The sequence below is a fragment of the Helianthus annuus genome, chromosome 10, assembly GCF_002127325.2.
Source record: "Helianthus annuus cultivar XRQ/B chromosome 10, HanXRQr2.0-SUNRISE, whole genome shotgun sequence".
NCBI lineage: Eukaryota > Viridiplantae > Streptophyta > Magnoliopsida > Asterales > Asteraceae > Helianthus > Helianthus annuus.
This window is the reverse complement of record NC_035442.2, coordinates 166,826,919-166,853,539: the sequence shown is the minus strand read 5'-3', so window position 1 is coordinate 166,853,539 and position 26,621 is coordinate 166,826,919. Positions and strand designations below refer to the sequence as shown.

Sequence of the window (26,621 nt, the reverse complement as noted above, 5' to 3'; positions counted from 1 at the left end):
AACAAACTCATACCGGCCATCACCAAAGCACCTTCAGGGATAACTGTACACTCGAAGGGACGGCCACACATTTTCGTGTACAAAGCGTTCGATACATACGCGTCCTCTGAAGGACTTTCATCTTTGACCTTATCTTTTGGCCCCTTTTCCATCCAATGCATTTCACCAGGGATAACAGAGGCATCAATATAGAAAAACCTTTTCTTCCAATCTTTATCCCTAGAACTGGTAGGAATGTCCCTAAGGCAGGACACATCAGTATCTCGCCGATCGAAGGTGAAAAAAGGGGATTTCCACACAAGCACGAAGAAAGCCCTAAACACAACCAGTTCCGGAATATGACCTAGGGCAATACAGGCAAATTCGAACTGGCGGAGTTTCACCAGGCCAAGAGGATGTAATTGAGAAATGTGGATATGGTAAAAATCAAGCACTAATTTGAGAAACTTGGTAGTGGGCAACCGGAAATTACAGAACTTGAAGAAATCACTAAACAACGTGATTTTACCCGTCTTCAGAGGGAAGGCAGTATCTGTTTTGGACGGCAGTACAGGGTTCCATTCGGCCCGGATACCGTAATCTTGAACAAGGTTGTTGTACGACGTTACGCCCCACTTGCAGAACAGCACATCGGTAGCGGCGACAGCAGAAGAGGACGATTCACTAGGTTTCGAGGCCATTTTTTGGAAAGAATGATAAGAGAACGATTTGGGGGAGAGAGGTTTGAACTCTCACGTATAGAGGTGTTATTTATACGCAACAGCAACTTTTCAAATTCAAAAAAGACGTACGGGCGGAAATACGTGTCCAAACAGGGTGAAAACAGTTGTCATCCCAATGATGACCCAACTGTCACATCCTATCTTTTTGCCGTCATTTCCCCAAAACGTAACGGCACTAGGCCCAACGTATTTGGCAATGAACATAATATAATAACTTTTCCTTTTTTCTCTCTTAGTCCGAGCTAATGGATTTCATTCCATGAACTCGGACTGGGGGGACATGACGAGGTGTGACCCGCATCGGTCAACCCGACCCGGTTACAACCTATTATTTTAATATAAATATAAATGATTATTCTAGAACCTTCCATATCTGCATGGAAGTTACACAACCAAATCTCCAACTTTTTGGGAAGATCATGTAAATCTCTAACTTATCGGAATATATCCTAGGTTAGAGGAAACCCTAATGGAAAACCTATAAATAAAGGTAAACGTATAAGGTATGATCATCTTGCTCTCACATAACTTCCTCCCTTTAATTTCTTTTACTCCCATAAACCGAGACTTATTCTAACGCCGGAGGGTGGTTACAGGAATAACCGCATTCCTGTAACGAGTCCTAACGGTGTTTCTGTTTTGCAGCCAAGCGTTCGGGTCACTAATCATTGAAGTCTTAGCCCAAAATCACTATATAGGTCAGTGTTTCTTCAATATGTATCCACATAAATCCAGTTAATTCTGGTCACCTTCTTCCTCTCTTCAACCCCTCTCTCTCTCCAACCAACCTCCACCACCACCAGCACCGTATCCCAGCCACCACCACCGATTTGAACGATGGTCTGTAAAACTATTTTATGAAGCAAGCATCGAATGTCCCTTTTGCGATTTTAACTAAATTTCATTAGTGGTCATTTGGTGTAATCAAAGGCTCAGAATAGTGTGAAAGTTGCACTTCATGTTTCCGCTTTTATCAGGGTATGACAACAAATCCTAACAATGTAGTTTGTTAATTGTTGCTAAATCAACCTCCAAATATTATAATGTTAGGTGGTTTAAATGTGTGAGATGAAACATAAACTTAGGTTAATAGAGTTGTACAGTCACCTAAAACATATCACCTTAACTGGAGTGGTTACTTGGTATAATCTCAACATCTTTCCACGGGCATGGTCATGTGAGTTGAGGCTAGGTAATAATCATCTTCAATAAATTCTGTCTCACCATAATTAGGGATTCATTGTACTCAATAAAGTTTGCCCTATTACATTAGATGACATATGATACAACTTTGATAATATGGTGATTTTGTTCGCAAGTTTCTGAAACATAGGGATGGTAACGGGACAAGTTTGGGAGATGTATTGATAAACTCTGTCTTATGTCCGGTTGTAAAACAGTGTCACATACCCAACACAATACATGTTGGGTATATGTTAGTTAACTACCGTTAGGTATCAAGTATACCTAGGAGTTTCTTGAAAAATACCCATGGAGATTTTGAATTACATTTTTTTCTTACCATTCTACTTTTATATAACTTTATTTTGTTAACAATACAATATATTAAAATATGATTAATTACGTAGACATAATTATCGGTATAAAGTTTGAAATATCTAAAATATGTATAATCTAGGATAACATAAATCTCAAAAGATAAGTTAATAGTTCATATAATAAAAAAAATATAATATTATCAAATACATATTCTAAAATGAGAAATTAATCATTAATAATTAAAAAAAAAACTAAGGTATATGTAGAGTATATAGTTTAGGTAAACGAATATATATATTTTCGGGTAATTAGGTTGGATATCACATTTCACACACCCGTCCCATACCTGCAATTTTTTTAAAACTAATCTCATACCTGATATACGTCTCATTACCCGTCTAATGTGTTACTTACATGTAACAAGAACATTAAAAATTAAGCTAATGACCATTAAAATATGACACTTTAACTATCAATAACCAGGTAATTTAGTCGTTAAATACGTCTCAAGTAACCAACATAACCGACCAACTTAAGTCTCATGACCCCGTTGCAAAATAAAAAGGTGCATCCAGGCTTTTTTTTTTTTGTGCTGAATTGCATATAATTTTCAAACATTTACAATTTAACTATTTTTTCTTGATTTAATGAATGAAGAAGAGCTTTGTTTCAACTTTCAATAATGAGATTCGAATATGAAAAGACCATTATTGTATTTAAGCAAATAATGGGTATCATGTGGAAATAAAAATAAAAAAAATAGGCTGAAAGAGACGCCTTAATTATAATAATTGATATTTACTAAACGTGGCACCGTTTAACAAAACCACTAGCTTGTTTCGATATATGATTTGAAAGTGATTAAATTGACAGTTTTAAATTTAATATTGGATAATCATAATCTGTTTTATATGTAGCTGTAAGCCTGTAATTAATATATGTATACACACACAGAGGAATACTTATTCTATTAATATGTATGACGTCTTTTGAAACGTTTATCATGTTTATAGTCAAGATGGTAATAAAATTATACATAGTAGTATTTCTTTTAGTTAAATATAATTTTCCAAACTTTTTTTACTTTAATAACTTATATATACACATAAAACTGAAAATATTAACATATTAAATCTAGGTGTATAGTATTACTGTCACTACTAGAAAATACACATTTCTTAACGCACATTGTGCGTCATAAAATGGTAATTATGACACGTAAAAGCGTGTCGTTGATTGATGGGTTATAAAATTAATATGACATGCATTTGTGTGTCATGTTTTTATGACACACATTTATGACACATATTTATTGACACGCATTCATAACATTCATTTTATGACACATTTTAATGACACACGTTCATGACAAGCATTTATGACAAATACATATGACATTCATTTACGCATGTCATGCTTTTAATTGTTTAAATTTTTTTATGGAGTTACTAATTTGCCCTAAATACATGTATAATAACAAAAACAATAAATCTTTTTCATAAAACAAATACACATACACACACACACACATATATATATACACACCAAAACAATCCATTACATAATCCTTTGTCAAGTATACTACGAACATTTTAACGTTAACAAAAAAAAAAAGAATTGTTTGTCAATACATCGTCAACACCTAAAATACAATTTGTCACTTAAAAATAGAGGTAACCGCATAAGTCGACCAATCTTCGCGAATGCCATCCATATCCGCAGCTGAATATTCCTCTACTCCTTTCCCAACCTAAGACAACAATTAAATAAAATAAAGAGTAAACTTCCGTTTTGCTCCCTGTGGTTTGGTCACTTTAACGGTTTTGCCCCAAACCTTTCAAAATAGCCATTTTACTCCCTGGTCTATGAAGGCCTTCATGATTTTGCTCCCCGCCTCTAACTCCATCCATAATGTCTGTTAACTAGAAGGACATTTTGGTAATTTTAAAAATAAAAGTAAGGGCATTTTAGTAATTCAGTTATAAAGATATTTATATATTATATATCATATTCATCTTCTCTCTACACACTATCTTCTCTCTCTACATCAATTCGTCTTTTCTTCATCCTGTCTCTTTTTCTCAACCCTAGGTACCAGTGTACCACCACCAGCCACAAACCAGAACCGCCTCATGCTACCATTCACCAAACCCTAGGTACTCAATCATCAAAAATACTTGAATTACACACATTATATTACTGTTTTATACTCGATAACCTTCGATAAATCAAAAATATATGCCTATATTGATTTGAATTTGTGTGAAATGTGTAGAGTTTACTACAAGTGTAGTACCGGAAAAGGATGTCCGGCAAGGAAGTGTGTGGAGTTAGCGGTGGACGATTCGAAGATGCTGATTGTGACGTACGCCGGAGAACACGTTCACCGGCGGGATGCGGTGGAGATAGTGACAGGTTTGACCGGCTGGTCACGGCGGCGGAGACGGTGGGGAATGGTGGTGGACCGGAATTTGGGATGAGTGGAGAGACGATGGAGATTGAGATGGGGATGAAGCTGGTAGGTAGGGTTAGGGTTTTGAAGATATTTACTCATAGAGTTGAGAGTGGAGTGAATTGTGGTATGGTGATTGAGGTGAAAAGTGGATCTGAAGAGGTTGGTTTCAGATCTATTGAACTGGATATTGTTTGTTTCATAGATCTATGCATTGATGACTTGTACTATTTTTGAAGATGTTGGTTTCAGAATTCAGATTGCAGGGCATGAAGAGGTTGATAGAAGATGCCATGGAAGTTAGGGTTTTAAAGGCAATGAAGAAGAAGATGGAATGGGGAAATGGGTTGTTAGGGAAAAGACATAACTGCCCTCAGGTGTTTTGCACGTGACAGGGTTTAACAGTTAAAATGGATGGCGTTTAGGGCCGGGAGTAAAATCATGAAGGCCTTCATAGATCAGGGAGAAAATGGCTATTTTGAAAGGTTTGGGGCAAAACCGTTAAAGTGACCAACCCACAGGGAGCAAAACGGAAGTTTACTCTATAATAAATCTTAAAAATTAGAATTTAATCCTAATATATGAATTTAAGCATTTGTTTGGATATATAAGTACATATTTCTCTAATATACAAACTAAAATATGCCTAAACTTACATTATCATTGTCAAGTATTTCAACTCCTTCGTAAGCTATCTCCTTCATGAACTTCATCACATAGTAGCCGCATTCAGTACCTCCTGGCTGACGTGGACACTACACAATTAAAAATATCAAGAAATGTGAAACCATTGCGACTTCAGTTTAAACTAAAGGGTTTCAATATTTACAATAAAATTACAACCACAATTTAAATAAGGGATTAAATGCTTACCGTAGCGTTAATCCAGATGAGTTTAACCCTTATGTTGGCACCACTTCGTGAAGCATACACGACCATTGCCCTATAAAAAATCAAAATTATATCAAAGTATATTCCAACTCTTTTATCATCCATTATGATAATTTATATTACTTAGGAATCAATAATTTGCCTCAACTGCTCATCTACACTTCTAGGCCATAAGAAATCAAGATAATAGCAAATGGTTGTTTTCAGGTTTAGTACTGCCAACACCCAATGGTTTCTTCAAAATTCAATCAAAATAAATTATGATAATAGATCTTTACGAATACTTAATTAAAAGGAAAATCAAACCCGTGATTGTAGGGCAATAGGATGATGTCATTACCCTTTCTTTTATACAATTGATCTGCAACCACTCTACTTGCATCCTCGATGTGTTTGGGTTTGCTTTGATCAGCCCGCGAAATTGCAGACGGATTCATAAAAAAATATTCCACGATCATGAATTTGCTCTTTCTTAATTTGCTCATACAGGAACCTGCAGTTAACATACATAAACCAAATCAATAAAACAAATTTTGTTTTACGAACGGTAATTTATATTAGATATAAGCACTTACATTATAAGAAGTGATGACAGCACCGGTCAGCTCGGTGAATGTAAAAACCGCTTCAAAATCATCACAATTTAAGTACATGTAACTATCATGCCCAAATAGATCGTACTCACACTATAGTCTTCTAGAATCCCCCTTTGAAAGTAATGCACTATCGACTAAATGTGCTCTCATCGTCAAAACGCAACTTCTTTCCACTCTAACCCTTTGATTCCTTTGTGCTCTCGTCATGTTTTTTTCCTTCATTCTCTTTTGCCTTTTCCTCGACACATTCTCTTTTCCCTTTGATTTTCTCTTTTTTCACAGGGTTCTTTTTCAATTAGTTTTTTTGTTTTCTTCAGCAGGTTCTCTTGACCGTTTCTTTTTATTTCTTACTTTCTATTTCTTTTTTGTCTTCCTCGGCAGGTTTTCTCTTTCGTTTCGCCACCACTTTTTCCTATAAATAAATATAAACAAGTTCTTTAAATTAGACCTCATGTATAAATATAAATATCTTATTTAAATCTACATAAATGATATTACCATGTCATAGCATCGAATGACTAGATGTCTCGGCCAACTTAGTATGTGCCCCGCAGCCTCTTTTACCTTCTCAATATACTCCTCTTTAAGTGGAATTGGTAGTAAAGTTTCACCTTGTAAAGCTACTTCCAACATAACTTCAATAGTTCCTCGCCTTCACATGTATCCATCAATATGGTTCCATTGGCGACTATATTTGAGGGAAAATCAACCGCAAGAAAACACGAATTATCCTATAAATATGTATAGGATGTTACTTATAGCGAAGACTTCCAATGAATGGTTACCTGTAAATATAAAGAAAATATTTATAAAATAAAGACTTGTACCTAATACTTACAAGTGGGTCGTCTTCAAAATCTTCATTGCCCCCACATTTGGCAACTTCCGATTTCGGACACATTAGTCAAACCTTTTTTAAGCTAGTTGAATCTGGGGTGTAAACAAGTCGATCTCTCGCGAGCGACTTGAAATGAGCCGAGCTTAAACAAGCTCAAGCCCAAGCCCAAGCTTAATATAAGCTTGTTTAATAAACGAGCCCGAGCTTCACTTATGGAGCTCGAGCCAGCTCGTAAGCCTAAACGAGCCTATAATATATTTATATAACTTTTGTTTAATGTATTAAATATATATTCATATAATAATTATTATTATTTATACAATATGATAAGGTAACTAAATTACACAGACATATATAACAGTTATAATCAATACGAAGTAATTAATAAAATATTAAATGAGTTGAGCTCGAGCTTTAGAAACGAAGTTCGAACTAGGTATGAGCATGGTACCGAAAGTACCGGTACCAAAAAGGGGAAAAATGGGTACTGGTACTGAAAAATGAGAAAAATGGATACCGGTACCGAATATAACGGGTTCGGTACCGGTACCCGTACCAAATGCTCATCCATAGTTCGAACCGATATTCATTCGAGCTCGAGCTCTCATAAGTAAGAGGAGCTTCTCTCGTTTGCACCCCTAGTCAAATCCCCATAGCAAACTAGTAAAAGATTTACAACATATTTTTAAAATGAACAATTAAAGGTCATGAAGCATATGCAAATAATCCAAAATGGATCAGTAGTTAAAAAATATTTCACCTATATTTACATAGGCAATGGTTAATTGTACACTTCTTTACACAAGGAGTGCAAGTCTTCAACCAACCGACACTATGACATAAAAATCTAGATTGTATGTAGGAAGCCTAATATTTGTCACGTGCCATGTATGTACTGTCGATTGTGTCACTTTTTTTTGTAAACCTAGGCATAAACTATATCACATATCACACTTTAAAATTGTAATACATAACACCTTCAAAACCTCACAAAATCCAATCTACAAAGACAAAACCACTTCATTAAACTCACATAATTCTTAAATTAGTTGCTATTACAATCTGCAGACTGAAAGAAGATGAGAATTGTTTAAGTTAGAATCTATATATACTTAAAAATTTAGTTATATCAACTTTTTTACAACCTTGAGGCTCTTAAATACATTTGTGTCTTTATAAAGCATTTCATAAGGATACCTGCAAAAAGTAAGTAATTACAATATATAGTGCTTATAGTACAACACTTGATTACCTTAATAAGGGGGCATAATTGTCCTTCTCCAATTAATAAAGAAAAAAGAAAATGATTTATTAATCGTGTTTCTCATTCAAGGACCGTAAACCCAACTAATAAAGAACATAAATGATTTTAAATTACATTAAAGCATTTAATTAAATTAGTGAATATTCAATATACAGTGATCCGTCCATTTGAATTCTTCCGTCTATTTGAATTCTTACTGCAAGTAACCAATATGTTTTAATTAGATAAAGGAACAACTCACCAATATTTAAACCACATTAATTCAGATACTCCGAACAGTCATCATCGCATGAAACCATTACCATTTATTGAAGAAACTTCAATGGCCATGATTGGATTAGCCAACTAAACATTTCTTAAAGACCTGAAATGAGCCACAAATGCTGGATCACTACTTCATTTCTCCCTCTCGCACTCTCTCTTCCCGCATACCGTACCCGGATTCAACAACACCATTGTCATCGTACGGCGACAACACGTCTTTTGTTATTATGAATCGAACTTTGAGTGTTTCATACAGTTGTGCACCACCACCCACCAACCGTAACCTAATTCAACAACACGGCCGTCACTTTTTCATACGCGACAGAGGTAAGTCACCAACTTCAGTTCCCTAATTTTCGTTTATAGATGAATCCAACTTTGAGTATTTGATACAGTTAGTGCATTATATGATTTTAAGTTAGGATCATTTCATCTGTTACTTTATATATCATGAGGTATATAAAAAAGACAATCTCGAAATAAAAAATAAAAAGAAAATCTTAAAGGTAAAATTCATCATCTAAATAATAATAAAGAAAAAAATATGAACTTTCAGATGAGAAATAATAAAGAACAAAAAATATAAACTTTCAGATGACAAAAAACACAAAACTGAAAATTCATCATAAATACTCCCGTTCAAAAACAAAAACAATAAGCGGATACAATATGGGAACCGATTTAATACCTTGAAACCAAAAATATTATTACAGTATATGATCATAAAAATAGAGTGAATATTATTTAACTTAAAATTATTAGAAACTTAAAGTTATTAAAAACCTTGAATTATTCAAAGTGTAATTGATCAGTATATGATAAATCAAACATATAGGTTTTTTAATGTGAATTTGATATCATATTTTAGGTAATAAGAATTTCAGGTTGTAACCATGTAAGATTTTAAACGAGCATATTCAAAATTCAAAGAACATGATGACGTTGAATATAAAATGATCAGTGTAGGTTTAAGATCAATGATTAACCCTTGAACATGCTTCCATAAACTTCACATTTTCAAGAAAACCCATTTCAAAAATCACACTCTCTCTCCCTAAAACAATCTCGGCCGAACACCCCCTAATACACTATCACTTTCATTTTCAAATCCAAATCTTGAAGAATCATGTCAACATGAGAAAGTAGTAAGGGCAAAATGGTCAAAATCATTTTTTTGTTATTGTATGACAAGAAGCAACCCCCCCCCCCCCCCCCGATTTTTGTACGAACATAACCTTTATAATACTCTAATATTTTTTATTTAAAAAATGCATCATAATGTTTAATAATTGCAAAATTTTTAAGTAAAAAGGAATAACATGAGAGAATGCGTCTACATAAAGGTTATATTATCATATATATCGTCTTGTGAATTATTCATAACCATCTAAGCATCTTAAGTATCATGATAGAGGGGCTTCGCTTAGGTTACACCATCTTACTATCATATGAATCATTGATAAACATTTACTCAAATAGCACATAGGTTTACATTATGTCTTGTGACTTATCCATGTCATCTAATAACAATAATAATACTGTTAATAATTATAACATAAGAGACAATCATAATAATTGTATATGTCACCTAATTTACTATGTGTTCTTAACCATATTTTAAAAAGACTCAATAGTTAATGTTACTTAGTGATATATTGTTATACATGTTCCTTAGACCCCCCGTAGTGGGGCCTTTTTTTTTTTAAATTTCAAAAAAACGCCGAAACACGCCCCATAGCCATTACGGCCCGACGTTTTCGGGCGTTTTCTCGGCCAAATTTTGTTTTGGCATTTTTCTAACCACGCCATTGATGGGTAATCGTTGATGTGTTTGGCCAATAAGAATATTACAACTAATATTACTTAGTTTATTTTTTATTGTTTTAATTAATTGGGTAATCATTAATGGGGCATTATTGGGCATTATCCCACTACGCCTATTTGTGAAAAACGCCCATAATACCCCTTTGCTGACTGGGATGACACGTGTTGCACAATGCCCATAGGTGGGGGCATTATTCATGTAAACCACTACACAAGGTCTTACAGTATGTATGGTTTCTAATTTAACATGACATTAAATTATATTCTAACCATACATCAATTAAAGGACATTGATTCCAGACCCTAACTACATATTTACCTTCATAAATACAGCTTTAATGATGTTTTTAATTCTACTTTATTATATTAATGTGGCTATAATTGTTATGTCCCTTTGTATGCAAACCCCTAACTTCTCGGTTTCACTCTAATAAAAGTAAGTGACTTATCATTTCCCCATAACAATCATCATTTAATTTTGTGTTAATTAATGTTGTCCATTCCAAAAGACCATCTAAATGTCTTTATAAATCCTTGTCCATATTGCAGCCCATACCCACCTTCTCTCCAACAACCTATAACCGCTCTGTCTACACGTGTGGCCATGGCAAGGAACGATTATGTTGCTGGGTATTCAGAAAAATGGACGACACTAGAAGCCATCTTGACCCACAGTAGAAGAAACAAGCATCACATGGTATGCCCCCTACAAACTAAATTGTATATATAGAATATTCATTTTAGATTATGTATCTTTATCGAAATCGAAGAGTAAAGGACAATATATCTCTATCTCTACACATAATATTATGGAGGACGCATGACACGATTACAACCTCCGTAATTTGTTATCTCGATCGTCTCTTTTATAAAATTATAATGTTAAAGAAATATATACTTTTAAATTTAATATTAACTTAACTATATATGCTAAATATTTAATTATAGATAATTATAATATGATTACCCAAATGAGTTTATATATTTTTTATTTTGATATTAAGTTAATTAATTTAATTATGTTAAAAGGATACTTGAAGGATTATTTACAAAGGTAACCCAATAACCAAAAACGCATTTAGTGGGATCTTGGTGCTAGATTTTCTATCATACATTTTGGGTTAGACAGCAAGATTGCCACAAAATAAATACGGATGTTTTTGATTAGCTAAGACACAAAAAGAACCATATGTTCAGTATATATATATACATTCATCCTTTTATGGTATTATTATAAATCAAGAAATGACTTGGTGACAGGTTGATTGTTATTACATATGATTATACAATTTTCATATGCATGTATGAGTTCATTGTTATATGAAGGCACAAACTTATTTTTAATGGTTCTCTTTTCGTTATTTCACTGCAGTCAGTTGGCTGGTGATGGGATTGGGGATGACGGTGGCATGCGTTAGCTAAAGTTTGGTCTATTTGTTATCCAATAAGATAGGAAGACGTGCGAGAGTTTATGCGTTTTTCCTTTTTCTGTTTCATGTTTTTTTTTCCTTGGAATACATCTTTTTTCACTTCGTTTTGGCCGGCAAGTTTTGCCAAGGAAACAACTTATGGTCCATGGTTTAATAGAGTTTAAGCACGCCCCTTTGTAGGCGTATTGTCTTACATGTTATGCACCGGTCGTGTCAGACGTCTTACCACGAACAAACAATAGCTATTATGCATGCCGTGCATCGCACGGGCTTTCTCCCTAGTGGAATATAAGAGTTATCAAGCAACCCTAGAAAGCACTGAAGTTTCCAGATTTAAATCCACAAAAAAATATATAACTGATCAATAACAATAAATCAAAAAAATGAAATGTTACAAGAACTTACCCAGTTATTATGCATTGCCAAATCATTACATTCAATGCACCGTCAAGGAGAGTCTCTTGCTTCGCTGATGAAACAATGGTTAACCGGGTAGGGTTAACACACTGGTCTCGTCAAGAAGGGTTAATCCCTTCCTCTCGAGGATCGCTGGCTGGATAACCGGTGGTTGATCTCCTGCACAAGGAAACAAGCCGTGACTCGTAACAAGGAGGATGGGGTGGGGGGTGCTCCTTGTTACCACTCTCCGGCGTGAGAATCAGTAGTTTGCTTGGGAAGCAAAGTAAGATAGTAGTAATAGTGAAAGAGTTGTGAAGAGATACCTCAAACCTGGTTTGGGGTTGGTATTTATAGCCGAGGAGTGAAGGAGGATGATGATGGATGGACTGACGACGTGCTGCACCTTTGCAGGTGTGTCAGGCTTGTCGGTTGTGGAGGTTACGCCACGTCAGTCCATTGCTTACGTAGCTCTGACATGTAACTGCCATTGGTGCCACTTGCACTGTGGTGTCAGTCCCACTTGTTTGAGTGCATAGGATGCGGTGCAAGCCGCATCGCTACGTGCGGTAACATCTGAAGTTACCGCGTCTCCTACTTGTGATCAAGGAATACGCGAGATGCGGTGCTAGCCGCATCGTCGTCTTGCCTGCATCCCTTGTCGTGACGAAAATGCCCGTATGGTGCGGTGTCAGCCGCACCATTACGTTCATCTTCTTCTATGCCTAAGGTAAGGCTTTCTTGTATTGATAGAAGTGTTCACTGGATGCGGTGCGATGCCGCATCTCTGTGAATACTTCCGTTTTCATACACCAGATGTGATGCTATGTCGCATCACTCTACCGTTCTCATGTTCCATGTAAGTCCTCCTTCGTTACTAGATAGATTGGATTCAACCCTTGTGCCGACGCATTCCCGCATGGGCACAAGTAGGTTGTTAGCTAGTGGGGGTTTTGATAAGGGTAATGGTCACTCGCGGTCAATGCTGACGCGAGATCTGGGACCATACCCCTTCAAGTCCCCCCAGTCTAGTGTTGCTGCCACATACAAGTTGTATGTGGGAGGAGTACTGGACTATGGTGTTTGGAAGGTAGTTTGGAGTCTGGAGAAGATCCTAGACCATGTGTGGTCTTTTCTGTATCGGTGAAGGAATCTCGTCGGACGCGAAATTCTCAGCCGATTTATGTCACCAGGTGGCTTGCCACCTGTTGTTGTGCCGAAGGTCTCTTGGAGACTTTGTTAGTAATGCTGCACAAACTTCGAACCAACCTCTGAGATGGTGGTTTGAAGGTATGCAGAGGTTTCCCACCCTTTAAAGGTGGTCTTTTCTTCAAACCAATTGTTGAATTGGTGCATGAAGAAGAAAAGAAACTTTTGGACCAATCTTTGAGACTGGGATCAAAAGTAGTTGATGCTTGCAAGTGCTTTGCTCAAGCTCTATGTTCAGCATCTAGTCATGAGATGACGATCCCTTTTTTGTTGGGTTTTTATGTTCGTCGTCATAGCTCTCTAGTAACCGCACGTTCTTTGCGGTTACCTCGTTGCGTCATTGTTGGCCATGTTTGGTCGAACAATGAATATTCGTACTATGGGTAAATAAACATGGTCATAGGCAAGGGTATGCCCACCATTGTTTATTCTATCCGGCCCATAGGCGGGCAAACAAAGTCATAAGCAGACTTGTTACCGCTGTTCGGACGCTTGCTGTTCGACAAAGGCTCGTTTAGAGCGCTTATCTGCGTTCGTTTTGTAGCCGCTTACCTTCCCGCTCCAATACCGAGTTTGCCTTGAAGTAGCATTGCTCGGTGATGTGGAGTGAGCTTGGCTCTTCCGTAGCAACCACTCTGCGGAAGCTATGGTTATGTCCGTAGCTCGTCGTGAGTGTCTGTGGTTTTGCATTACCACATTCGCTCGAAGCGGGTGTGTTGCTCGGATGTAGCTCTTGAAGGTTCAGGAGACAGGGTTGCTGATGTGCGTTCGCGTGCATTCCCTTCCTTCCTTTTGTTAAAGAAGGTGTTCATGTACCCTCTGCGGTTGTGAACCGGACAGGAGGGATTTGAAGCTTGAAGAGAATGAAGGCAATGCGGTTCCCCTGTGTCTGAGATGCGGTTCAGTCCAACGGACAACACTGGTTCTGTGCATCTGACACATCTGAACGGGCTCGTGTGTGTCATGTCCGCATATTCCACGTGTGCTCGTGGGTAGTGCGGATAGGTATTATACCCCCTTATAGTGTAGAGATATATATTTTTACCTATTTTTAGGGGTATGTTAAAAAACGACATGCGGTATGGGTTATGGTGCGGTATACCAGAGAAACCGCATGCCGCTTATAATTGGATAATGTAGTCGCTTTTTGTTGCATACGTGGCTGATCTCACGTGTGAGTTGGTGGAAGTTGGTGAGATCTTCCTGGCATGTGCTGAAATGAAAGGACGTTTGCACTGCCCGAGGCATTAAATGCACTGTAGCAAAGAGTGTAAACGTCTCTTTTGTCAGGCGCGTGAACGGCCACGCGCGCGTGATAACCGTTAGCGAAAACGGCGCTCGACACGTGGTGTCATACGATTCGCTCTTTTTGAACGTGATGATTTGTTTTCTCCCTCCGCATTAATTGCGATGGGTATATAAGGGGAAACCGTTCGTGGTTTCCCCTCACTTGATCGAAATTTCAAAAATTTGCCATTTAAGAGAGAACTTGCTATCTGTCTTCTCCGACGATTTTTTTTTCAAAATTCCGGTGAGGTTTCTAGTTTTTCTGTTCACCATCTTCTGTTTCTTTGATATTCTTGATGGCTGAACCATCTAGTCCACACAATGTGGAGGGTGAAAACCCTGAACAGCCGGTAGTGGCTGAAGAAGAAGAGGAGGGGGCTGCCGGTGGTGGATTACCGGCGTTAAAGTGGACCAGAAAAAGCTTTGATCGTCTTATGCTTGATGTCCAAATGCCCCCTGAGTATGGGGCTCAGTATCCATCGGAGGGTGATACTGGTGCCGACGCTCCGGCCGGTTATGTGACCATGTGGGCCGACTTTTTTGGTGACTGTAATCTCCGGTTACCGTTGACGGTGTTTGTTGTGGATGTCTTGGAGTGGTACAAGGTCCACATTTCTCAAGTGAGTCCGTTTGGTATGATTCGGATTCGTAATTTTGAGTTCACCTTCCGTGCTCTTGGTATAGAGCCTACCGTCGAAGATTTCCGACGGTTTTATCAGATGACTGTGTCATTGGGTTTCTTTTCTTTCCGTCAACGAGACGGTAGCCACAAGCTGATGACTCCTCCCAAGGGGATGACGATGTGGAAGAAGAAATTCTTCTACGTCAAGGCTGCTGCCATTGTTGCAGACATGACGTTTCGGAACGTGACCGAGACGATCATATGGGAGACCATTGCGATGCCCAGCTTAAAATCAGTGCAGTGGTTTCCGCAGCTTCAGACTATTGAGTCTGTGAAGCTGACCAACACGCAACTGTGGTTGTTGCGTATGATGTTGACGAGGAGGAATAAGAACTCGAGACCCGTGGTGCGGGAGAAAAGCGGTGGTACGTACTCTTCATGTGTTTAAGTTCCCTATTCTTTTTTGCGGTACTGACTTTATGTTTGTTATCAGAGGATGCTCCCGCATGGAGGATGTTTGCCCCGGATTTCCTTGGTACGGTTGAGACCGTAGTTTGTGCGGATGGTGAGGAGGATCATAATGCTATCATCCGTAGTAACTTCCGGGTGCCTACTGAGGCCGCACTGGCAGTTGAGTTGCCGCCCGGCAAAGGTATAATTTGGAAGCTTTTTCACTTGTGATGATAATGTTGGTTTATTGACTCACCCTTTGGATTGATTCCATGCAGGTGATCTTGGGGCCTTAGGGGACCCCGAAGCGAAAGGTGTGCCAAAGAGGCAGACTGTGAAGGGCGTGCGCTTTCGCCAAAAGAAGATAAAGGAGGTCACTGCTGTGCCTCATCTGGTGCCGCAGGCGGCAGGTATCTCTCACTCTTCTTTGTGTCGATACATGGATTATGTGATAGTATCTGATACCCTTGAGGGTTTGGGTACAGCTGCGGGGTCGCGTTCTGGTGCTGCGAAGAAGCAGGCAGAAGAGACGGCCGCGGGAGGGACAGCTGCGGGTCCCCCTGTTATTGGTGAGAAGAGAAGGCCAGAGCAGAAAGCTGCTGGTGGTGTTGAAACCAAACGTCGGAGACTGGTAACCAAAAGGTCTGCTCCGACGCAGAAAAAACCTGCGGTTGTCGTTGGTAAGTGTAGGCTAGCTTGTCTTAACTGTTATGTGTAACTTGTTTTGATAGCTATTTGACTTTGTTTTTTGTAGAGCTTCAAGATGAAGATGTCTCTATCTTTGATGCTCCAGTGTCACCCCCGCGTGCCACGGATGCGGGTGCAACTGAAGTGCCATCGACACCCCCTGCCAAGGTGGTGTCGGAGTCGACGGTGCGGGCAGAGGGTACCGTAGAGAATGCTGCGACCCAGATATTTGACACTGTTGACTCGTCCAACAATCTGATCTCTCCCGATGAGGGAGACAATTTGAGTGTGCGGTTCGCCGATACTGGGAAGCAACATTCTGCCGCAAAAAACTGGCGCTGAAGCGCGGCAGCATGATGCTGAGCCGCAGAAGTCTCCTGTTGATAAGGGTACCGGCTCGTCTGCCGGTGGTGCGGGGTATGATGGGCCTCCAATTCAGCCTGGGGAGTCTGAGTTGGAGTATTACTATCGCACTTACACCCAGGGTCGCAGTACTGTGTATCATCGACCCCCCTGGACTGTTATACAGGGGGATGATATTTCCAATGACCCTTCTGCATGCAAGGAGATTTTGGGTGGTTTGGGCACCCCTTTTGAAGTGGAGCGAGCCCGCGCTGCACCCCGTGAGCTGCGCATAAACCAGCTCTCAACAATGTTAGTAGGGTCTTCTATTGTGGCGAATGCCATCTTGGAAGACTACAAGGTGTTGAGGCGCCGCGAGGAGGAGGCTGCTCGTATGCGGGCGGAAGCGGAAAAGTTGGTCCAGGCTGCTCGCGCGGGTGCGGAGCAGCTCGAGAAGGACAAGGCTGCTTTTGAGAAGCAGAAACAGACTTCTGAATGGGCTGCCACTGCCCAGCTGAAACAGGTGCGTACCCTTGCTAAGCTTCTTGCTGATGAGCGCAAGAGTTGGAATGAAAAAATGTCCAATGAGCGCAAGAAGTGGAATGAATCTTGGGCTAAGCAGAATGACATTCTGTTTCATGCTCGGCAGGAGTTGACAAATGCCAGGGCGGCGAACGTTACCTTGAGCCAGGAGAAAGCTGCGGCTGAGGCCATTTCTGTTAAAGCGCTGCAGGCGAAGGCCGACGCCCTGAAGGCGCTTGAAGAGGCCAAAGAAGCCGGGGCTTGTGCCGCGAAAGCCCTTGAGGAGGCTGAAGAGAGGGAGAGCCGTGCTTCTAAGGCTCTTGAAGAGGTGAATGCGGAGCGCATTCGTTTGGACAAAGTTGTCGCCAGCCTGCAGGTATGTTTCTTTAACTTTGTTACTTTCTTCCTTCTGTCGTAAATGTTTATCGTGTAAACTGTTTACTGTTTTTTGACAGGCTGAGGTTCAGGCCCGGGAGGTCGCGGTTACAGACCTTACTGCCCGCGTGTCTGTTGCGGAGAAACGGGCTGACGCCGCTGTTGAGGCCAAGGATGCCTTGGTGTCCTCTTTTAACCAGCTGGAGGCTGATCGTGAGTGGTTGCGGACTCACGGTATCGCGCGTGTAAGTATCCGTTGCCTTTACATTTGCTTGGATTAATATCCGAGACTTATGATTCTTGTGTTTGCAGATTGTTGAGGCTATTATGAATGCCCCTGAGACCGCGGCTGGTTTGGATCTGGTCAAGGAACGTGCGCGCGATGCTGGCTTTAAAGCTGGTTATAACCGCTGCATTGGGCATATCAATGTATTATCCGCAGGCGGTTATACTGATAAGCGCTCCGGGTTCCAAGGTGTGGACACCGAATCGCTTCTTAAAGCGGCCGAAGTCTCCTTTTATGATACGCCCCTTGCCTGTGTAGGGGAACTGGACGATTGTTTGGAGGCTGCGGACTATGTTGACCGCTTGCGGATGCTTTATCCGGATACGGAAGAAGAAGAACCCGCTGGTGGTGCCGGAGGAGATGCGGGAACCAGTGGTACAAAATAGGGTTTAGGTTGGCTAGTGTGCCTCCTTTTTGTGTTCCTCTTGTATAGAATAGGAACTTTATGTAAATTCATTAAGCATCACATGGGTGCTTGAATTTTTTGAATATAAAGTTTTTTGTTCAGTTTGTACAAGTGTTTTAAATTCTTGCATGTCTGAACGTATGTATGCGTAACTCTACCCATTTGTGAATGGGGTCAAGTAGACTCCATACTTTTTGTCGTATGAGGACGCGTCAATTCTGTTATTTACCGCGTTAGGGTTTTAGAATTGTGTAAGCTTTGTAAAAGCTTATATGTCCGGAACTCTACCCATTTGTGAATGGGGTCAAGTGTACTCCATACCTTTGTCGTATGAGTCCGCGTCAATTCCGTTGTTTGCCTTTTTGGGCTCAGGAATTGTGTTAGCTTTGTAAAAGCTTATATGTCCGGAACTCTACCCATTTGTGAATGGGGTCAAGTGTACTCCATACCTTTGTCGTATGAGTCCGCGTCAATTCCATTGTTTGCCTTTTTGGGCTCAGGAATTGTGTTAGCTTTGTAAAAGCTTATATGTCCGGAACTCTACCCATTTGTGAATGGGGTCAAGTGTACTCCATACCTTTGTCGTATGAGTCCGCGTCAATTCCATTGTTTGCCTTTTTGGGCTCAGGAATTGTGTTAGGTGTTAACAAAAACTTGTTGATCCGGCCGGATAACTATGCAAGTCTTTTTGCCTTTTGCTGGCCTATTACAATATTTGTGTGTGGTCACCACTTTGTATGGGTATCGCGAATGAAGATTTTGCCAATCTGTTTTTGGGATACCGCAAAGTGGAACACGCATTTGTAATAGTAATATCAAACAATAATGTGTAAAATTGCTCATTTATTTATTTGCAAATGGCCTGCGGCCCGATAGGTTACATAGAGAAGTGTAAGAACATGGCTTACATATAACAGCGTCGAAGCTGTTGAGCATTCCATGTTCGTGCGATAGGTTCGCCTTCTAGCGTTTGTAATTTGTACGCGCCTTTCCCTAAGACCTCTTTGATGAGGTAGGGTCCTTCCCACTTGGGGGCGAGTTTGCCTGGGCGCTCGGCATTAGATGCCTCATTGTCGCGTAGGACGTAGTATCCTGGGTTGAAAGTACAAACGCGGACGCGCGTGTTGTAGTACTTTTCAAGTTTGGATTTATATTTGGCCTCGTTGATGGCAGCGTTTTCGCGCCTTTCTTCCAAGAGGTCCAAATCGATCCTGCGTTCCATGTTGTTGTCTAGTTTTTCCATAGCCAACATTCTAGGAGAGGGGAGACCTACTTCTGCGGGGATCACCGCTTCTGAACCGTAGACTAGGCTGAAGGGTGTTTCTCCGTTGCTTGTTTTTGGGCTTGTACGGTGAGCCCATAAGATACTTGGGAGTTCATCGACCCAGCCACGCCTGGCCGTTCCCAACCGCGCCTTGATCCCTTCGACTAGGCTTTTATTGATACTCTCAACTTGGCCGTTCCCTTGCGGGTGTGCGACTGATGAGAATATGTGCTCAATATGCAGTTCTTTTAGCCATTTTTGAAATTCGTCGGCAGCGAAGTTGGTGCCGTTATCGGTGACAATGCACATTGGTAATCCGAAACGGCAGATGATGTGTTCCCAAATGAACTTTCTTGTTATCATAGCAGTGGTTGAGGCGAGCGGTTTTGCTTCCACCCATTTTGTGAAGTAATCAACCGCTACTATGATAAATTTAACCGCACCCGGAGCGTCAGGGAATGGTCCCACCACGTCAATTGCCCATTTCTGAAAGGGCCATGCAGTTGTGACGGGGACTAAGTTGTTCTTTGGCCGCAAGGTTTTTGGAGCATGACGTTGACAGTCAATGCACTTGCGCAACTCTTTGACGGCGTCCAGGTGCATGCCTGGCCAGTAATACCCGGCATTCATGATTTTGGCCACTACCATGCGTGGTCCAGCATGTATGCCACATATGCCCTCGTGTATCTCTCGGATGAGGTATGTGGCATCCTGGGGGTTGACGCATCGTAGTAGTGGCCCGAGGTATGATTTGCGGTACAAGATACCGTCTCCCATTTGATAATGGCACGCTTTGTATTGTAGCTTGCGTGCTTCTGATTTGCTTTCGGGAGTCACACCTGACTGTAGATATGCGATAATAGGTGTCATCCATGATGTTGAACCGTATTGAATGACGTTGACTTGGCGCAGGGGTACCGAAGGATTTTGCAGGACTTCGATGGCGTATTTCCTTTGCCAAGTGTTGGAAGCTGGTAGATGCAAGTTTTGATAGTGTATCTGCGGACTTGTTTTCGCTTCGATTAATATGGCGAATATTGAACGAAGCGAATTTGGATTTTAGTTGCAGGGCTTGTTCGAGGTAGAGGATCATGATATCCCCTTTTGCGGCATAGTCGTCGCGTACTTGGCCTGCAACTAACAAAGAGTCGACGTGTGCTTCCAGATGTTGCACGCCGATTTTGACTGCTAAACGTAGCCCCGCTAACAGGGCTTCATATTCTGCCTCGTTGTTTGTGCTTTTGAATTCGAGGCGGATTGCATATGCGAGCTCTTGGCCGTCAGGGCTGACGAGTCGCAGACCTGCACCTGCACCTTCGTCGTTGGAGGCACCATCTGTGAATAGTGCCCATGTCTCGGAGGAGGATGGCGTTGGTGCAGGAGTTTGTGCTTCTTCGCATTCTTGGATGCGATTCACCGGTACTTCGGCGGCGAAATCAGCTAAGATCTTGCCTTTAATCGCGGGGCGCGGTTTATAGTGTATCGTGTGCGCGCCCAGCTCGATTGCCCATTTTGCTAATCTCCCAGAGATGTCGGGTTTGGATAGGATCGGGCCGATCCTGTAATTGGTTATCACTGTGATGACGTGGTTTACGAAGTAGCGTCGCAACCATCTGGAAGCGTGCACTAATGCTAGCACCAATTTCTCCATTATTGAGTATATCGTCTCTGGGTCGTTGAGCATCTTGCTGATGTAATAGATGGGTGTTTGAACCCCCTTTCGCTCCACTATTAATACCGCACCAACCGCGTTATCCGCGGCGGATAGGTATAATATGAGTGGCTCATCTTTGTGTGGTGCGGTTAGAGTTGGGAGTTGTATCAAACACTCCTTCATTTCCCGAAAAGCCTGTTCAGCCTCTGCGGTCCACTGGAATTGTTCTTTCTTTGAACAGCTCCGCAGGGTCTTGATGAACGGATAAGACTTAGCTGCGTGGTTGGCTAAGAATCTGTTAAGTGCCGCTAGCCTGCCGGCTAGCCGTTGCATATCCTTCATCGATGAAGGCGATGGCATGCGCTCGATCGCCTGGACTTTCTCCGGGTTTACCTTGAATCCATCTTTAGTGACGATGAACCCAAGGAATTTGCCTTCTTCCATTCCAAACGAGCATTTTCCTGGATTGAGCTTTATGTTAACGCTGCGCAGAGTTTGGAATGTTCTTTCAATATCTGTGAGCATGGTATCCTCTTCTATGCTCATGACGACCAGGTCGTCCATGTAGATTTCGACACTTTTGCTTATTTGGCCGCGGAAAGTGTCGTTCATCAATTTTTGGTAGGTTGAGCCCGCGTTGCGCAACCCAAACGGCATTTTTGTGTAGCAGTAATTTTCGGTGGGAGTCCGGAATGCCGTTTTGTCTTCATCCTCGATTGCCATTTGTACTTGATGGTACCCTTTGTAGCAATCGAGGAAACACTTCCACCTGAATGGTGCGAGATTATCGACTTTTTCGTCGATTTCTGGAAGCGCGTAACAATCCTTGGGGCAGGCTTTGTTAAGGTCTTTGTAATCGACGCACATGCGCCAGCCCCCGGACGGTTTTTCTACCATGACTGGGTTGGATAACCACGTCTGGTATTTGACTTCCCGCAGGATGCCTGCGGAGAGCAGTTCTTCGATCTGCTCTTGCATCGCCTGATTTTTAGCTGACCCAAGGTGGCGTTGGCCTTGGATCACTGGCTTAATATCTGGCAAGGTATTCAAGTGATGTTGCGCAATATCACGTGGGACCCCGGTCATGTCTGCGGGTGTCCACGCGAAGATGTCCTGGTTCCTGAAGAGAAGCTGCTTCAGTTGCGCTTTTGTGGTCGGGGATAAGGCGTGACCCAATGTGACCTTTTGTTCTGGGTATCTCGCATTGAGAACCCATTTTTCTGGTTGGTCGTTGGGAGTGGGCCTTGCGACCTTGGTCGGACGTACTTCGTCCGACATCATGACGTCCCTGCGGGCATAGATTATCGCGACCCCCGATTCGGTTGGGAAACCAACCGCAGAGTGGGGGACGGACGTAATCATATTGAAATCTCCTTGGGATTCTCTCCCGAGGAGTACGTCATATCTGGAGGTGTGAGGTAAAACCATGAAGTTTACCTCTTCTGTCCTTGTGCGGTTTCCGCTGGAAAGACGCACAGGGAAAGTAATCTGGCCTAGGGGAAAGACAGTTTCCCCTGCGAACCCGGTTAACGGGTAATCTACTGCTTGCAACCGATCTTTGTCCTCCTGGTCGAACTGGTTGAAGCATTGTTCGTAGATTATATCAGACGTACTGCCCGGGTCGATGAATAGACGCTCGGTGCAGTAGTGTGCCAATTGGCCTGAAATGACGACGGCGCGCCTATCGCGCGGTCCGCCTCGGACTTTTGGAAAGACGACTTGCTCGTCTTTCCAGTCACATTCCGGCCTTCTTGCCGCTTTGCGCGGCCTGCCCTTGCCTCCGTGGATCATGTGGGTGGAAGCCACGTGCATGGTTCTCTTCCCGTAGGAGGTACCTTCGCCATGAGGGGTAATGCGCTTGGTGGGTTTTTGCCCACCTGGCAAAAGGTGTTGCAGTTTCCCCTCCTTTAAGGCGCGCTCAATCTCCAGTCGGAGACTGATGCAGTTGTTGGTGGTGTGGCCCGAGTCCTTGTGGTACTCACAGTAGAGTGTGAGGTCCTGATTTTTCTTGGACTTCATTGGTTGGGCCGGTCGCAAGAACTGTGGGTCCGCAAGGAGGACCTCACTTGGCGACATGGTGATCTCGGTCCAGTTGCGGTCCCGAGAATCTTTTTTTGATGCCCGACTGTCTCGGGCGGGGTTGTAGTTCTTTGGGTCGAACGTGTTAGTTCGCGGGAAATACGGTTTGGAAATATCGCGATTTCCAACGTCCCGGTTACGTTTATTGTTACGCTTGGACCCTTGGTGGGATGTTTTGGTTTGGGGCTTTGCCTTTGTCACATGCGGTTCAAGTGATCGCTGTGTCTGGGCGTATGTCTTGACTGCGGTCATGACATCCTCCCATTTTTTGGGCAAACCCTCTTTGCCAGAGATGGTCATGATCATCTCTCTGTCTTTGACGGCCCGGATGAAGTGGTTTCGTGCCATCTGGTCTGCCACGTCACCTATCTCCAGGCACTCTTTATTGTATCGGACGACGAATGCTTCGAGTGATTCGTCGTCTCTTCGCCAGATGTTCATGACGTCCAACGAATCACGTTCGTGGCGTCGCTGCTGGCTAAAATGGGCGAGGAACTTGGTACGCAAGTCCTCGAATGAATCCAGTGATCCCACTGGCAAAGAATCGAACCATGCCCTGGCCAGGCCCGTAAGGGTCTGGGGGAAAAAATTACACCAAGTGGGTTCATCCCACTGGCCGTTGATGCCCGCACCCATGAAGATGTTCATGTGGTCGTCCGGGTCGGTCGAACCACTGTATTTCCCAACGTTGAATGGGAACTTTGTCGTGGTGACATGGGCGTTGGCAATCCGTGTGCCGAACTTGGAATTTTCGGCCGCTGCCTTTGGCCTGTATGGCTCGTTCGCAGGGCGCTTTGCCGCCCTAAGGTATGTGTTGCGGGGGTGACTGGGAGGAACATAGTTGCGTCCTCCCGGTCTGCTACTGGTGTCATGCGAATCACCGCGGTAGCTATGGTCGTCAGGGTCGGTATGACCGTACCCTTCGGTGTATGGTTGTGGGCCCAATCGGCTCTGAATGCCTGGGCCGCGTCGGGAGGTTGATCGCCTCCTGTCCTCGCCATGGGGGCCAAGGCGGGTATGTACCGGTCCTCTGGTGTGGGACCCGTATGAGGAATCATCCTCGTTGAGGGTGTGGACCGAACAGTAAGACGATCCCCGTTCTTCACGTCGGCTTCTTGAAGCCGGGCGTGAATGTATCCTGCCGTCGTATTGTAGAATACGCTCAACAGGGGTGTGTGGTGCTGGGGGAAGCCCAGCTCATATATTCGCTTCGGTACAAGCGCGGTTGTATGCTGCGGTCAGCATGGCTGCCTGTTGCTCGTACCAGGTATGAACGGTCATGCCTGGTGGGATCACAGATGGGAACTGTGATAATTCATGTCCAAACATAAAGGAGGGACTCCTTTGTGTGGACGTGCCGATGTGTCCGGGTTGGGAGGTCGAGGCATTGACCCCTACCGGAGATGGGATTGGAGGATTTTGGTTATCCGTAGTGTTGTTTTGGTGATCAGTCATGATCGTGAGAGAGGAAAAAGGATGGTTTAGAAAATGCTAAGAGTAGCGGTGGGCGCCAATGATGAAACAATGGTTAACCGGGAAGGGTTAACACACTGGTCTCGTCAAGAAGGGTTAATCCCTTCCTCTAGAGGATCGCTGGCTGGATCACCGGTGGTTGATCTCCTGCACAAGGAAACAAGCCGTGACTCGTAACAAGGAGGATGGGGTGGGGGGTGCTCCTTGTTACCACTCTCCGGCGTGAGAATCAGTAGTTTGCTTGGAAAGCAAAGTAAGATAGTAGTAGTAGTGAGAGAGTTGTGAAGAGATACCTCAAACCTGGTTTGGGGTTGGTATTTATAGCCGAGGAGTGAAGGAGGATGATGATGGATGGACTGACGACGTGCTGCACCTTTGCAGGTGTGTCAGGCTTGTCGGTTGTGGAGGTTACGCCACGTCAGTCCATTGCTTACGTAGCTCTGACAGGTAACTGCCATTGGTGCCACTTGCACTGTGGTGTCAGTCCCACTTGTTTGAGTGCATAGGATGCGGTGCAAGCCGCATCGCTACGTGCGGTAACATCTGAAGTTACCGCGTCTCCTACTTGTGATCAAGGAATACGCGAGATGCGGTGCTAGCCGCATCGTCGTCTTGCCTGCATCCCTTGTCGTGACGAAAATGCCCGTATGGTGCGGTGTCAGCCGCACCGTTACGTTCATCTTCTTCTATGCCTAAGGTAAGGCTTTCTTGTATTGATAGAAGTGTTCACTGGATGCGGTGCGATGCCGCATCGCTGTGAATACTTCCGTTTTCATACACCAGATGTGATGCTATGTCGCATCACTCTACCGTTCTCATGTTCCATGTAAGTCCTCCTTCGTTACTAGATAGATTGGATTCAACCCTTGTGCCGACGCGTTCCCGCATGGGCACAAGTAGGTTGTTAGCTAGTGGGGGTTTTGATAAGGGTAATGGTCACTCGCGGTCAATGCTGACGCGAGATCTGGGACCATACCCCTTCATTCGCCAAAAAAACTTAGTTAAAAAAATTCAATCAAACCAAAATCCCCAAACCTATCAGCAATCACACACATGATTCAATTACAAAATTCAACCCACAAATCTCTAACATAGTGCACCCAGAATAAAACATTATAATGAAATTAAATGATGAATGATATACCTACAGTTGTATTACAAGTGCTTCTTTTGTCAAAAAAAATAGATATCCTCGATCCTAACATGATATACCCCCTTAAACACACATATCCCCCAAATTTTATGCCCAAATTCAATACTTTGATTAAAACCCTAAATGTGATTGAAGCAAAGTTGATGGGAGAGAAAAAGTAATACCTTCATAGGGCTGAAGGGAGGATGGAAGCGACAAGGAATGAGTGGCGATGACGGGTCGTCTGGTGATCAGTGGTGGTTCGTCTGGTGAGCAGCAATAGGAGGAGACGACCGAGCGAGCTGAGGAAAAGCATATCGATTGGGTTGGGTAATGAGAGAAATTGATATCCAATTGTGAAATCTGAAATTTGAGAGGGAAATCAAAAAATTTTGGGGAACTGTTTAGATTTGGGGAGGGAAGCTAAAACAAAGTTAATTTTCAAACGTAATTTTATTATGATGCTTTATATTTAAGGAGTTGAGTTCACGTACAAAATCTTTTATCATACATAACATACCAAAAGCATGAAAAAGTCAAAAAAATGCGATGGTATTTCTGTAATTATTTACATTACTCTACAAGTGATCTTGTAGTTGTAGAGTAATTTTGTAAAATGTTTTTGTAGCGTAATTTTGATCTTATAGAGTATCATA

At 42.2% G+C, this 26,621-nt stretch overlaps 1 long non-coding RNA gene across 1 annotated transcript; it reads right to left on the bottom strand.

The window, feature by feature from the left end:
* Positions 1-3,764: 3,764 nt before the first annotated feature.
* Positions 3,765-26,351, bottom strand: LOC110883363. Its single transcript, XR_004869911.1, has 8 exons — positions 26,151-26,351; positions 12,187-12,245; positions 6,660-6,946; positions 6,141-6,573; positions 5,906-6,058; positions 5,548-5,780; positions 5,331-5,429; positions 3,765-3,972 (listed from the first exon to the last, which is right to left on the bottom strand). It is a non-coding gene; the product is annotated as an uncharacterized LOC110883363 (long non-coding RNA).
* Positions 26,352-26,621: the final 270 nt, after the last annotated feature.